At 43.5% G+C, this 14,541-nt stretch overlaps 1 pseudogene; it reads right to left on the bottom strand.

Annotated features, from left to right (window-relative positions):
• Nucleotides 1-6,144: 6,144 nt before the first annotated feature.
• LOC121808855 lies at nucleotides 6,145-13,988 on the bottom strand (annotated as a pseudogene).
• Between the last annotated feature and the right edge of the window lie 553 nt (nucleotides 13,989-14,541).

A 14,541-nucleotide genomic window follows, 5' to 3' on the forward strand; every position in this document is an offset into this window, starting at 1 on the left:
TTGGCTATCCCCCACGATGCATGATATAGTGAAGCTTCTAGGGTCTTTCATCTTAGCGGGCAATTTCTTCTGGATAATAGCACTGCAGCTCTCTGTCAGGTTGACGGTCTCGTGCTCCACCCACCTCCGCTTCTTGGAGATCACTTCCTTCAAAAATTTTGCATAGCTAGGCATTTGCTGTAACGCCTCTACCAATGGAATGTTGATGTGCACCTTTCTGAATATGTCAAGAAACCTAGAGAAGTGATCATCTAGTTTCTTCTTCTGCACGCGCTGTGGAAAAGGGATCTTGATCTCAGTAGGGGGTGCAGGTATCACGGTACTCGCCTTAGGAGGCGGCACCTCTTCCACTGCTTCTTCTTCTTCCACCACTTCTTCTACAACTCTCTCTTCTTTAGAGATCCCCTCCTTCTCTGTAGGCATGGTTGGGCCCTCATAGCTCTTTCCACTCCTAAGATTGATGGCTTTGCAATCCTTAAAGTCTTTAGGATTTACAACTGTTTGTGATGGAAATTGGCCCGGTTGATGCTGAATACCCACGGCCTGTGAAATCTGGCTCATCTGGTTATCGATGCTCTTCATGTGAATATTCAGGTCATTCACATTAGCTTCAACCTGCACTAGCCGTTTGTTGGAGTCCTTCATGCACTCTCCCGTTTGCTTCATAAAGGCCATTAGCACATCTTTCAGCTCATCCTTCTTCGGTTCTACGATTTGGCCATTTGATACCTGGAATCCGGGTGGTGGTTGCAGGGCATTATTCGGGTTCCCGTAGGACAAGTTGGGATGCACCTTGTTCCCATAGTGGTTGTAATTGCCTCCTCCTTGGTTGGGGCGGTAATTGTTGAAATTTCTGTTGTTGCCACCTTGATGAACATAGTTCACATCTTCTACTCCTTGTTGCATCTCAGTCCCAACCTGACTCGTTCCCATATACCCAAGCTTGTCAGTTATGAATTCCAGCTGCTTGGATATTGCATCCATCCTATCGTTATCGGAGGTGGATGCCACCCTATAAGATTTGCCTCTGTCGTTTCTCCATCCATCATCATTTGAAGCCACCCTTTCAATCACTTCAAGTGCTTCAGCTTCCCCCAATTTCAAGAGAGATCCTCTGGCGCTCATGTTTAGTTCACGCATTGCTTCCAGCGTGCCTCCTCTGTAGAAGGTTAAGATCTGTTGTCCCGGAGTTAGCCCGTGATTGGGGCATCTTCTCATCAGCTGCTTGAACCTTTTCCAAGCCTCCATGATATTCTCCTGAGGGTGCATCTTGTATTGAATGACCTCAGCTTGGCGTTTGAGTGCCTCACTAGGTGGATAGTATTTCTCCAAGAACAGCTCCACCATTGCATCCCATGTGGGCACAGAATTAGGACCCATGCTGTCATACCAGTCCCTCGCCTCATCTTTCAAAGAGAATGGAAATAATCGGAGGCGGACTTGCTCATCTGTGACCCCATTCGCCTTCACTGTGTTGCTGATCTGTATGAACTTGGTGAGGTGCTTGTTGGCATCTTCTGAGCCTGTCCCACCAAATGTGTTTGCTTCTGCTCTATCTATCAACCCCGGTCTCAATTCAAAACTGTTGGCCGTTATCCCTGCATTATTGACTGGTGGATTGGTAACCTGTCTGTAGGCAAACTGATTTTGTACGGGCACTGGCCTCACGTTCTGCTTATCCAATTGCCTCTGCATGGCAGCCAACTGCAGACGGAGTTGATGAATGACAGGATCCTCATTGTTGTTCTCCCCTTCGTTCTCCATTAGAATTGGAGAATGAGGCTCGTACTGGATAGGTGATGGAGGTGGAGATGGACTGGGTGATGGAGTTCTCTGGATAGGAGAAGGTAGACGCCTGTGAGCGGGTGAAGAAACCCGAATCCTTTGGTTTAACCTTCTCTGCGCGTTCCTCCTTCTGTTGGATGCTTCGATCTCGGGATCGATAGGCTCTAGAGGTGGACCTTTAGAACGCGTGTGCATACACCCTGAACAAGGAAACACATTTATTAGAAAACTCAAAATAAAAATTAAAAAATAAAGCAAGTAAAATCTAGACTAGTAATCTCAATTATTATCACGATATTAAGCTATAATGACACACAATTGTCCCCGGCAACGGCGCCAAAAACTTGACTCTACTTATTTTAACACAAGTAATACCCGCAAGTGTACGGGGCTAGTGTAGCAATCAGTAAGCAAGAGTATCGTATCCCACAGAGACAATTTTGTATCAACTTAACTACCACGAACAAAGATCAACGACTATCTAGACAATCAAGTGCAGTTTGGTTTGTTCTAACAACTACTAAAAGCACATAATAGGCAAGTAACAATTAAGAACAAGAAAACACGGTGTGATAATTATATAAAAGATAATATGGAGAAATTGTAGAACTCAAGGATCCGATGCACAATTCCAAGCTCTTATCCAATTGATTCGCCTTACCTTTTGGTGTCTCTAGAGTTACTAAGTCAACCACGATTATAGATTAAACCCCCTCCTGAGGTGAGAAACCTGTAGATTAGATGCTAGAATTGAAGTCCCCTTCTAATCCTAAAACCTCTAACTCCCAATAGTTCGATTAGGTTAATAACCTCACTCAAAACCTCAACTCTCCCGAGTTCTATTGTATTAAGGTGTGAGTTATTCTTTTTTCCAGATTAACTATTTCATCTCCCGATTAATCTAATTAATCCTACACAATCAAGTGGTGATCAAGCAATTGAAAGGAATAAACCCAAGAATAATCAAATAACTACAAGAGCAAGGCAAGAACAAAATCAATCGAATAAAAACTATGAAATTAGTGCATCATCACCAAGAATTCTACAAGAGATGTTTAGCTACTCATGCTCATGACAAAAACCATGTTCAACACATAGGAATTCAACAAAAACATGAAATAAAGATACTAAGTACTCCTGTGAGATCGATTTATGGAATGAAGCTTCAGTCTTCCGATGTGGACTCTTCAATCTTCAAATCTCTCTCTCTAAAGTGTTCTTGGGGTGTGTGTGAATGTAGAAGGCTGTAGGTGCAGAATATCTCGAACCCTAGGCTTTCTCTTTCTTTTATTCTCTTCAAAAATCGCGTTTTCAGCTTTCAGACGCGTCAGACATTCCTACCCGGCCGGGTTGTATTTTTGAACTATAAATTAACCCGGCCGGGTCCCCATTTTAGGACCGTTGCTGGACTCTGGCTCTACCCGGCCGGGTCGGATTATTGCACTGTAAATCCACCCGGCTGGGTCCTTCTTTTCGTGCCCCTGCTGCCTCTGAACACTTTATGCTCCATTTTCTCCTCTTTTCAGCTATCTTTCCTAGAACACTCAACAAAACACATAGAACTCCAAAGGTATAATAATCGGTTAGATGAAGTCAATTTCGAGTGATAAAATTGACATTTAGCACTTCAACATACCAACTACACCTATGAAAATATAAGTTTGTCAGGCCTCAGCCCAAAATTTTCTGTCTAGCCCAGCATTAGACAGCATACAACGAACTTTCTCCACTAGTGTTCGATTCATACGCTCTGACACTCCATTCTGCTGTGGTGTATTTCTCACTGTGAAGTGTCGAACTATGCCACACTCCTGGCATACATCTTGGAAAGGATCACTCTTGTATTCTCCACCGTTGTCAGATCGGAGAACCTTGATCTTCCTCCCCATCTGATTTTCAACTTGAGCTTTCCATTTTAGAAAAATCCCAAGGACTTCATTTTTGCTCTTCATAGTGTACACCCAAACTCTCCTGGAAAAATCATCAACAAAAGTGACAAAATAGTGTCTACCTCCAAGTGACAGAGTCTTGGCAGGTCCCCACACATCTGAGTGCACGTAATCCAGAATTTCGTTCGTATTATGGATTACAGTGCCAAATTTCACTCTTCGTTGTTTTCCCAGAACACAATGCTCACAAAACTCTAATTTGCAAGACTTCATACCTTTCAATAATCTTTGCTTGGCGAGAATTTGCAATGATCTCTCACCAGCATGTCCCAATCGCAAATGCCAAAGCTTCGTCGCCTCTGCATCCTTCTTATTACTCGAAGTTGCAGTTGCTACTGTCCCAACAACTGTACTACCTTGGTAGTAATACAAATTGTTCTTCCTCACACCTTTCAGCATCACCAATGCTCCTGAAGTTGCTTTAAGAATTCCATCTCGCATCATCACAACTAGGCCCTTAGATTCTAAGGCCCCCAATGAGATGAGATTCTTCTTCAACTGGGGCACGTACCGCACATCCTTCAAAATTCTGGTGGATCCATCCTGATTCCGTAGCTTGATTGAGCCTATCCCGGCTGTCTTACATGGACTGTCGTTTCCCATGTAAACAAGTCCGCCATTGAGTTCCTCAAAATCAAAAAACCACTCCCTGATGGGACACATATGATAGGTGCAGCCTGAATCCAATATCCACTCGTCTGAATGCGATGTTGAAGGTGAAACCGTCAAAGAACAATCTGACTCCGCATCATTTTTGCATTCAGCAACATTTGCATCTTGCGAAGCCTTTTCTTTCTTCTTCAACTTTGGGCAGTCTTTCTTCCAATGTCCTTTCTCATTACAGAAAGCACACTCATCTTTGGCAGCTCGCTTTTTCGATTTGGACCTTACTCTTCTCTCCTTTGATCGGCCTTGTTGACGACCTCTTGCCACTAATGCTTCATCTGTAACTGCTTTGCCTTTCATTTTATCTGCCTTTCGCAATTCATGACTATACAAAGCAGAACATACAGTATCTAAAGACACATTCTCTTTACCATGGAGTAATGTGGTCTCCAGATGTTCAGATTCAGCAGGTAGAGACGACAACAACATCAATGCCAGAACCTCATCCTCAAATTTCACATCTAAATTTAGCAGGTCTGCTACTAATTGGTTAAACAAAGTAATGTGTTCATTCATAGTGGTACCTGGTCGGTATTCAAATCGGAACAACCTTTTCTTCATAAGGAGCTTATTCTGACCACTCTTCTTCAGAAATTTGTCCTCCATTGTCTTCCACAATCTATGTGGAGAAGTCTCATTCTTGACAGCATACTTCTGCTCCCTGGACAGATACGACCGAATTGTTCCACAAGCTAACCGATTTATGGTACTCCAATCTTTATCATTTATATCTTCTGGTTTCTTTTCTTCAATGGCAATATCAAGACCTTGCTGGAAAAGAGAGTCTAGAACCTCCCCCTGCCACATACCAAAATGGTCAGTACCATCAAATATCTCCACCGTCAATTTCATATTTGACAGTGGAAACCTCGACCACGATGACGAAGAACTAGCCTTGTTTTCTTGATCATTACCCGCCATTACAGACTCAAAATAAAGTATTCAATATTACAAACAAATAGAACCAAGGACGAACCTTGGCTCTAATACCACTTGTTGAGAAAACCGAGTAATTTTCTCTCAAATAGTGAAATGAACCGATTCAGTAATTTCAGAGTTAACCCAATGGGGTCTACTCGATAAAACTATTTCTCCAAATAAATTCTTTGAAAAGACTGGCGGGGACACTGTCCCTCTTAAATACCAGATTTCTAACAGAATTTATCAGTCGGTGTATTTTTAACACAATATAAAAACACTCAAAAGAACCGTACAAAACACTACTACCAAACCCGCAAATAATATTGAATACAATATCCCAACAGAAAATAAACCCAAAAATAAATGCGGAACAAAATAGACAATAAAGAAAGAACACACCCGAAACTTTGATAACGGAGTTCGGCCAAATTGTCTACGTCTCCGAGCACCCTCTGTAAAGCCCGTTATATTTAGACGGAGAAGAGAATACAAATTTGGGATGAATTACAAAATGGGGTGAGCTCCTTTTATAGGAAGCCACACCCCCAAACTATCTACTCCCCACCGATGTGGGATGGCAAATATTTTACCAAATTTCAACACTGTCTGCATATTCCGCTGCTGGTAGTTTTGCTCCGCGAGTACTTGCTGCTGTTGAGGAACGATGGCCTGCCCGTAACTGTTGTGTTGCTGAATGAATCCTGCTGGCTGCAATGCGAGGCTTGGATAGTACAACATGTTGCGATTATAATTACAACCGCTGTAGAAAATGTTCGAATCGTGAACGTAATCATCAGCTTCAAAAGGATTCCAAGAAGGAGCTTTAGGTGTATGGAATGAAGCTCCATTTGCACTCGTTGCTTGTTTTGTTACCGATGTTTCGTATAAGCTGTACAGGACCGATCTGTTCACCATGCCTCCCCTGTACATGTTCAAGTCAAATTAGAGAGGGAAAGCTCGGATAAGGCGAGAATAGAGATAGTAATCATTCACCTTGCAGAGTGTGGATGGAGCTGAACCTATAGTTTGTGGTGTAGCTATTGCAAGCTCCCAGCCGGTTAAGGCTTGCGAGTCTACTTTGGCGTTGGAAGACTCTTCTACGGTTTATCAAATAGCATAGTCATATATGCTTGTTTAGTGTCTACAAATATGTGTATTGTAGAGAGACTACAAGAATCACCTGGCTTAGCCATTGATTCGGGTGGTCCTTCTTCACTTGGCTCGTCCCAGCTCTGAGAATCATCGTAAAATGTTATCACGCGAAACATGGCCTTAACTTGACTCAAAAGCTAATTAGTGAGATGTTTGTACCAGAAGATCAGGTATCAGAGGAGGTGGTGGAGCCACCTTCTCGGGTTTGGCAGCCTCCTCCTTGCATTGGTCAGATGACTCTGATCCTTCTTCGGAATTGGCTTTCTTAGGATCAGGAATAGCTCTCAGTTTTGGAATAACACATCCATCGTCATTCTAACAGTACAGAAAAAAATTCTATTTCAGAGGCGACTCGCAGTCATATACATATGTAGTCTATATATTTGTTATACATACCGATGTCCAAGGAAGCATTATTGGTTGTGGAGCATCCCGTATGTACTCTTCCATAGCCGTGAGAAACGATGCAGGCGGCTGTAGTTTGACGAATATAATCATGTGAGATTATGAGGTAACATGGATGATAATTTGAGATTTCAACCTGTTCTATTTTGATATACTTCTGATCTTGGCCAAATTCAAGGCTTCGGCACATCTCGAAGAAGTCTGTCAATCTCTGCGCCTGGAGAAACAACCGGGATATGCTCTTTGATCTGAGATGAGAATATATGTCAAAAACACACCTAAACTTAGCGAGCGCTGGTACAGCATCTCCACCTTGCATCTCAAAAAACTATAGAGCATTATATATTGTTAGTGTTAATTGATGTGGAGATATACAATATTGACATTCATGAAAATGGAAAGGTCTTTCAAACCTTGTCAACTAAAATGAGTACACCATCTGTCATTGCCACATAGAGCCTCACACTCTCTGCACATTACAAGGCAAGAATGAACTAACTAGTAATGTCATTTAAATGAAAACAATAGTAAGTGTTTATTCTGATAGAAATTCATAAATTCTCACCATTGAAAGGGAATATTGAATCATGTAATTGTATGTAGCCGCTCCAAATGTGATATGAAGCGAAAGGGTGACAACCAGGGAAAGCCCTTGATAGTGTATCAAAGGAGGAAGAAGCGTGAGGATCGGGATTGAGTCTACATTCGTGGGCTGTGTAATTAGTATAAATATTGTAAATAGTGTGTATTTTGTAAATAGGAGTGTGTATCTTGTAAATAGAATAAGGGGCGGTTATGATGCGCCTGTTGGGGGGGAAAGTCGGTTATTATGATTATTTCCCTATTAATAGTTAGGAGATTATGATTGAAAGGGACATATATTGTATCAAGGGAAAGCCTGGGGCTTGGGCGGCACTGCCGATTGAATAAAGAATTTCTACAATTGTTTTCCTTTCAATTCTGTTCTTAACAATTGGTCCGACCTGCCGGATCCCGTCCTCACTTGAAAATGACGAGATCGCAAACGGAAAGGATGGAAGCGTTGGAAAAAGAGCAGCAAGGGATTCGAGAAGATCAGAGAGCGATGAAAGAAAGTCTGGAGATAATTACTGCTACCCTCACCGAATTATCGGTCGCCGTCAAAACTAAGTCGGAATCTCACTCCGGCGGAGGAGGGTCCAACAACGACGATGGTAACAAATCAGAGGAAGGTAGCGACACGGGCGAGAAACCCGACCAGGGGAAGAACAAAGGGGGTTTGCAATTGCCGTCGTTCGACGGAATGGACCCCATCGGTTGGCTAGCCCGTGCCAACCAACAGTTCGAGATAACCGGAACTGCGACGGAATCCCGAGTTGCAGCGGCGGTGGTGGCAATGGAGGGACCGGCTTTGTATTGGATGACTTGGCTGCGTTCTCGTAAGCCCTCCCTCACATGGAAGGAATTTTCGGAAGCATTGGTTTCTCGGTTCGATACTCGTTTCCAAGGGGACGCATTTGAGAGATTGGCTGATATTAAACAAATTAAGGGAGTCGAGGATTACGTCAATTTGTTTGTTCAACTCTCAAGTCAAGTACCGGGCTTAACCGACGCTCATTATCTCGGCTATTTCATGAAGGGTCTTAAGGATCCAATACGAGGATTCCTACGCCTTTTCAGGCCGACTGAACTGGAATCGGCAATGGAATTAGCACGTGATGTAGAAGATAATTTGGCAATCCAGGGGGGAGGACGTACAAGTTTGAATTGGAATAATTCGACGCCAAGGAGAAGCGGCTGGAGTCGAAGCGGTTCAATGGCTTGGACTGACTCGATAGGAAGGCCAAGTCAGAATTTCACTAGTAGTAACTCACGTCCGGGTGAGAAATCTTCTATGTCAAGGGCCAGTGAAGCGATGCAGCATCCACAACGACCTCGTTTTACGAGGATCTCTTCGCAAGAATTGGCGGAATTAAAGGCTAAAGGGCTGTGCTTCCGGTGTCGAAAACCTTATTCTCCGGGGCATGAGTGTAGCCTCAAACAGCTGCGAGTAATGATCACCGAAGGAGAGAAGATAGACCTGCAGCAGTATGAATTTTATCAGCCAACGGGACTTGAGGAGATGAACGAGGAGCATGAAGAGTCTGGCGAAGGAGACGTTGAGTTGCCATTATATTCAATGGCGGGCATTGATACCGCTCGGACTATGCGCCTGCATGCAAAGTTGGGAGAACACACTATCATAGTTCTTATAGATAGCGGAGCAAGCCACAATTTTATATCAAGGGCACTCGTGGACCGGCTGCAACTACAGCCCGATCGAGAGGAGCGATTTGGCGTTCTCTTGGGAAACGGTTTACGCCAAGAAGCGGAGGGTGCATGCCGGAAAATTGAGGTAACATTGGCGGGATGTCAGTTCCTATTAGATTGTTTTGTGTTTCCGCTAGGTGGTGTAGATATGATCTTGGGTATGACATGGCTTTCGACCTTGGGAGAGGTGAAGCACTACTACGACAAAATGATAATGAAGTTCGAAAAGGAAGGTCGCTGCATCAAGCTGCGGGGCGATCCTCAATTGTGCCGGGGACCTATCGGACTAAAATCATTAATCAACTCTCGCGATGCACAAGTATGGGCGATAGTACTAGAAGAAAAGGGGGACGCTGAAATACACGAGCAAGAAGGGGTACAAGAAGTGCTGCAACAATTTCACGAAGTATTTGGGGATCCGAAATCCTTACCACCTGAGCGAGTGACAGACCATCGCATTACCTTGGAAGATGGTACTCGACCAGTTTCTGTGCGACCGTATCGTTATGGGCATCACCAGAAGGACGAGATTGAACGATTGGTGAAGGACATGTTATTGGCAGGGATTATAAGACCGAGTTCGAGCGCCTTCTCAAGCCCAGTATTGTTGGTTAAAAAGAAAGACGGGAGTTGGCGATTTTGTGTCGATTATCGAGAATTAAATAAGGTGACAGTACCGGATAAATACCCCATTCCGGTGATTCAAGAGATGCTTGACGAGCTGGCTGGGGCGGTCGTTTTCTCCAAAATTGATCTTCGATCCGGATATCACCAAATCCGTGTTGCATCCGAGGACGTACCCAAAACCGCATTCCGAACTCACAGTGGTCACTATGAATTCTTGGTCATGCCCTTCGGCCTCACGAATGCACCGGCGACTTTCCAATCCACTATGAATGACATGTTCAGGCCCTATTTGCGTAAGTTTATGTTAGTTTTCTTCGACGACATACTCATCTACAGCCGTTCGTGGGAGCAGCATCGAGTGCACTTGGAAACTGTGCTTTGGATTTTACAAGAAAATCAGTTTTTGGCAAATCACAAGAAGTGTACATTTGGTTGTCGGCAAGTCGAATACTTGGGTCACATAATTTCGAAGGATGGAGTAGCAATGGATCCGGATAAAATTAAGGCTGTGCTAGAGTGGCCGAGACCTTCGAGTATACGCGAGGTACGAGGATTCTTGGGTTTGACTGGGTACTACCGCCGTTTTGTCAGGGAGTATGGCTTAATTGCGAGGCCATTAACGATGTTATTAAAGAAAGACGCTCCCAAAGGCTTTGAGTGGACTGTTAAAGCGAAAGAGGGCTTCTGTCGCTTAAAGAGGGCTCTTACGGAGGCACCGGTGTTGGCATTGCCCCAATTTGATCGCCCCTTTGTTATTGAATGCGATGCTTCCGGAACGGGCATAGGGGCGGTACTAATGCAAGAGCGTCGACCGATTGCCTATTTCAGCAAATCTTTGGCTGATCGTACCTTGACAAAATCGGCGTATGAACGGGAAATGATGGGCCTCGCTTTAGCCGTTCAGCATTGGCGACCTTATCTACTGGGAAGGAAGTTTGTGGTGCGAACCGATCACCGGAGCTTGAAGCATTTGCTATATCAGAAGATTGTTACTCCCGCGCAGCAAGTTTGGATTGCTAAGTTGATGGGATATGACTTTGATATTGAGTATAAAACTGGAATTTCTAATGCTGCGGCGGACGCTCTATCACGACGGGACGGTGATGCCGAGTTGTCAGCATTAAGTAAGGCGGAGTGGCTGGGCTTCGAGGGGATCGAGAGCGAGCAACGGAGTGACGAGTATCTCAAGGCCATCATCGAATCAATTCAGCGGCAGCCGGACAGTAGACCGGGTTTTCGGTTGGTGGGAACGAAATTATTCTTTCACGATCGCATCACACTACCGGCAGCATCGCGATGGATTCCCGAACTTCTTCATGAGTTCCATGATACCCCGTCTGGGGGACACGCAGGAGTATTGCGAACATATCGACGGATCGCAACCAACGTTTATTGGAAAGGTATGTTCCGTACTGTTAAAGAATATGTTGCTAAATGTTTGATTTGTCAAAAGATGAAATACGAGGCAATGTCGCCAGCCGGGTTGCTACAGCCGTTGCCTATTCCGCAACAAATTTGGGAAGATATTTCTATGGATTTCATCACATGCTTGCCTAAGTCGAAAGGATTTTCTGTGATATTGGTGGTGGTTGATAGGTTATCTAAGTATGCTCATTTATTACCATTAAAGCCTCCGATCACTGCTCGCTCGGTGGCGGAAATCTTCATGAAAGAAGTGGTCCGCTTGCATGGAATTCCCAACTCCATTGTTAGCGATCGTGATTCCATGTTCATAAGTGTTTTTTGGAAAGAATTATTCGCGCAGTCCGGTACTCGCCTCAAGTTCTCTACAGCCTACCATCCTGAAACGGATGGTCAAACGGAGGTGACGAATCGGGTGTTGGAGACATACCTCCGTTGTTTCACTAGCGAGCAGCCCAAGCAATGGGTGAGATGGTTGGCATGGGCAGAATTTTGGTACAATACTTCATACCAAACCGCGGCGCGAATGACTCCCTTCGAGGTGGTATATGGTCGGCCGGCTCCAACTCTTCGCCGTTTTCTGCCCGGGGAGTGTAAAATGCCGGCAGTGGTTGAAACTTTGGCCAGCCGAGATGAAGTTTTGCAGCGACTTCGGGGAAATCTAATGCAAGCACAGCAGGAGATGAGCATTGAGGCCAACAAGCACCGTCGAGACGTAGAGTTTATGATTGGTGATAAGGTGTTTCTGAAGGTCCGACCGTTTCGGCGAGCCTCGTTGCGGGATGGTAAGGATCATAAGCTGTCGGCTAAGTTTTATGGGCCTTTCGAAATTCTTGCTCGGGTTGGGAGCAGAGCATACAAGCTGCGCCTTCCGGAAGGCAGCAAGGTACATCCGGTGTTTCATATCTCTCAACTAAAGAAGGTGGTGGGAAATCATGAAGTTACAACTGAATTTCCGGAATCTATAGAACTGCCGGTCTTGCCAATGCTCGAGCCAGAACAAATCTTGGCATTGCGGGTGATTCCAATGGGGGAACGTGAAGTTGAGCAACTATTGGTGAAATGGAAAGGTGAGGGTGAAGATGGGGCTACTTGGATCGACTTGCAACATTTTATGGGGCAATTTCCAGATTTTGACCTTGAGGACAAGGTCGATTCTAAGGGGGATGGAATTGATATGAAGCGAAAGGGTGACAACCAGGGAAAGCCCTTGATAGTGTATCAAAGGAGGAAGAAGCGTGAGGATCGGGATTGAGTCTACATTCGTGGGCTGTGTAATTAGTATAAATATTGTAAATAGTGTGTATTTTGTAAATAGGAGTGTGTATCTTGTAAATAGAATAAGGGGCGGTTATGATGCGCCTGTTGGGGGGGAAAGTCGGTTATTATGATTATTTCCCTATTAATAGTTAGGAGATTATGATTGAAAGGGACATATATTGTATCAAGGGAAAGCCTGGGGCTTGGGCGGCACTGCCGATTGAATAAAGAATTTCTACAATTGTTTTCCTTTCAATTCTGTTCTTAACAAAATGGCTGCAGACAATGAACATATCTCATAGCTTACAATCATCAATTGATCGATTTTCTGTTTGTATGTATAGAAAAGTACTTGAAACGCGAAGATGTTCTTATTTACACATAACTGTTTATCGATATATACCTTGCAACTGAGAAGGCGAAGAAGAAGCTGTTGTAAAGCAGGTAGCTCAAGCAAGGCAGGAGTGTCAAGATTCTTTATTCTCTGTAAATGATCACGACAGGTGAAGCGCAAGATATATATATTAGTCTTGGATAGCTATGTAATTAACAACCGTAGATGAATTACCCACCGTATGATCACTATAGAAGTTGTATTTTAGGACACGGAAGCATTTCAGATACTCCTCAATGTATATTGAATATGTACGGATCCAAGAGGAACAGTCTCGTGCTTGAAAACAGAAGCCATCGAATGTTCATTTATGCAGAGTTGTTGAAGTGACTGCCAACTTGAAGAATAAGGAAATGGGGAATACCAGAGGGGGTTGAGTTATCCTTGAAATGTAACAAATTAAACATGCGGCCTCTGTGTTGGATATGGAAACTTAGTTCCTCGAGAAATGATTGATCGACCTCCCCTCAGTGCGCAGTGTACAACAATCAAAGTTTTTTGCGCAACCTGAAAACGAAACAAATCTTCTTCAGGGAAAATCAGTTATGGAAACAACCTAATCTGCAATGAAAACGTAGTAAGCCTAGAAACACAATCAATTGTAGAACTAAGATGTTAGAAAACATGAGGTTGGGGAGCTTACCACCCAAGACTCGGCCTGTGTAAGACGCATTTTAAGTGCTTGGATACATTAACCAACATCAGCTCGAGGTCTTGGACCAGAAACGGCAGCTAAAAGAGCTGATAAAATGGAGAAGACGCGCCTCTATTACTTTTACTTTGTTTCATTATAAAAAAAATGTTTATAGAGAATGCAATAAGTGAATGAAGCTGAATAACACAACTTCACCGGTAAGAATTTCAAGAAAAATAGATTTGGACTCACTTTTTACATGCTTCTCTTTGGGCAACAATTCGAGGTGGTTTGTGGCTTTAATGATGGTGACTTTTATGTTCTGAAACAATCAACATTATGTGATGTTGTAACTTTCTGAAATCTCAAGATGAGATTTATACCAAGATATCACCTTATATTGACTATGGACTGATGTCGTTTCCTGTATAATAGATTTAATCGCATTCCTAAAACTTTGCTGGCCATTCGTCCCGGCAGCCATTTTGATGAACAACCGAAATTAGAGGGAACCAAACAGCCTAATCAGCAAGAACAAATTAAAGAAGGCACACATTTCTTCAGACATTAATATGTACGTTCGTCATCACTAGCTAAATTTATCCATCGATGAAGAATATATTTTCCAATGTCGAAAACGAAATTGACATGAATCCTCTGCAAATTCAACTCCACCACACTCACGCACATAAACAACAAACACAAACCATGGTGCGTGCATACGAGTGAAAATCATCACGATGGCCAGCATTTTAATGTCATCGATCGCATGAACTAAGAAATTTTGGAGATTCTTATAAAACGCGTTGAGTAGCAACGAAGCAAATATGTACCTGAAGAGTAGAGAGAACAAAGGAAGGTAGAGATGAAAGAAAAGATGTGCAAAATGAGAGAGAAGAAGCTTGTTGTTTCTGCTCTGCTATGGATGGAAGGAAGGAATTGGCCAACTCTACACCTAAACTATTGCTCAACTTCACACGTTGCATGCACAACTGCGCCTATATATATCACTTGTTTTTATAAATCTAACCTATACT

This window comes from Salvia splendens, chromosome 6, assembly GCF_004379255.2.
Source record: "Salvia splendens isolate huo1 chromosome 6, SspV2, whole genome shotgun sequence".
NCBI classification, from domain to species: Eukaryota; Viridiplantae; Streptophyta; class Magnoliopsida; order Lamiales; family Lamiaceae; genus Salvia; species Salvia splendens.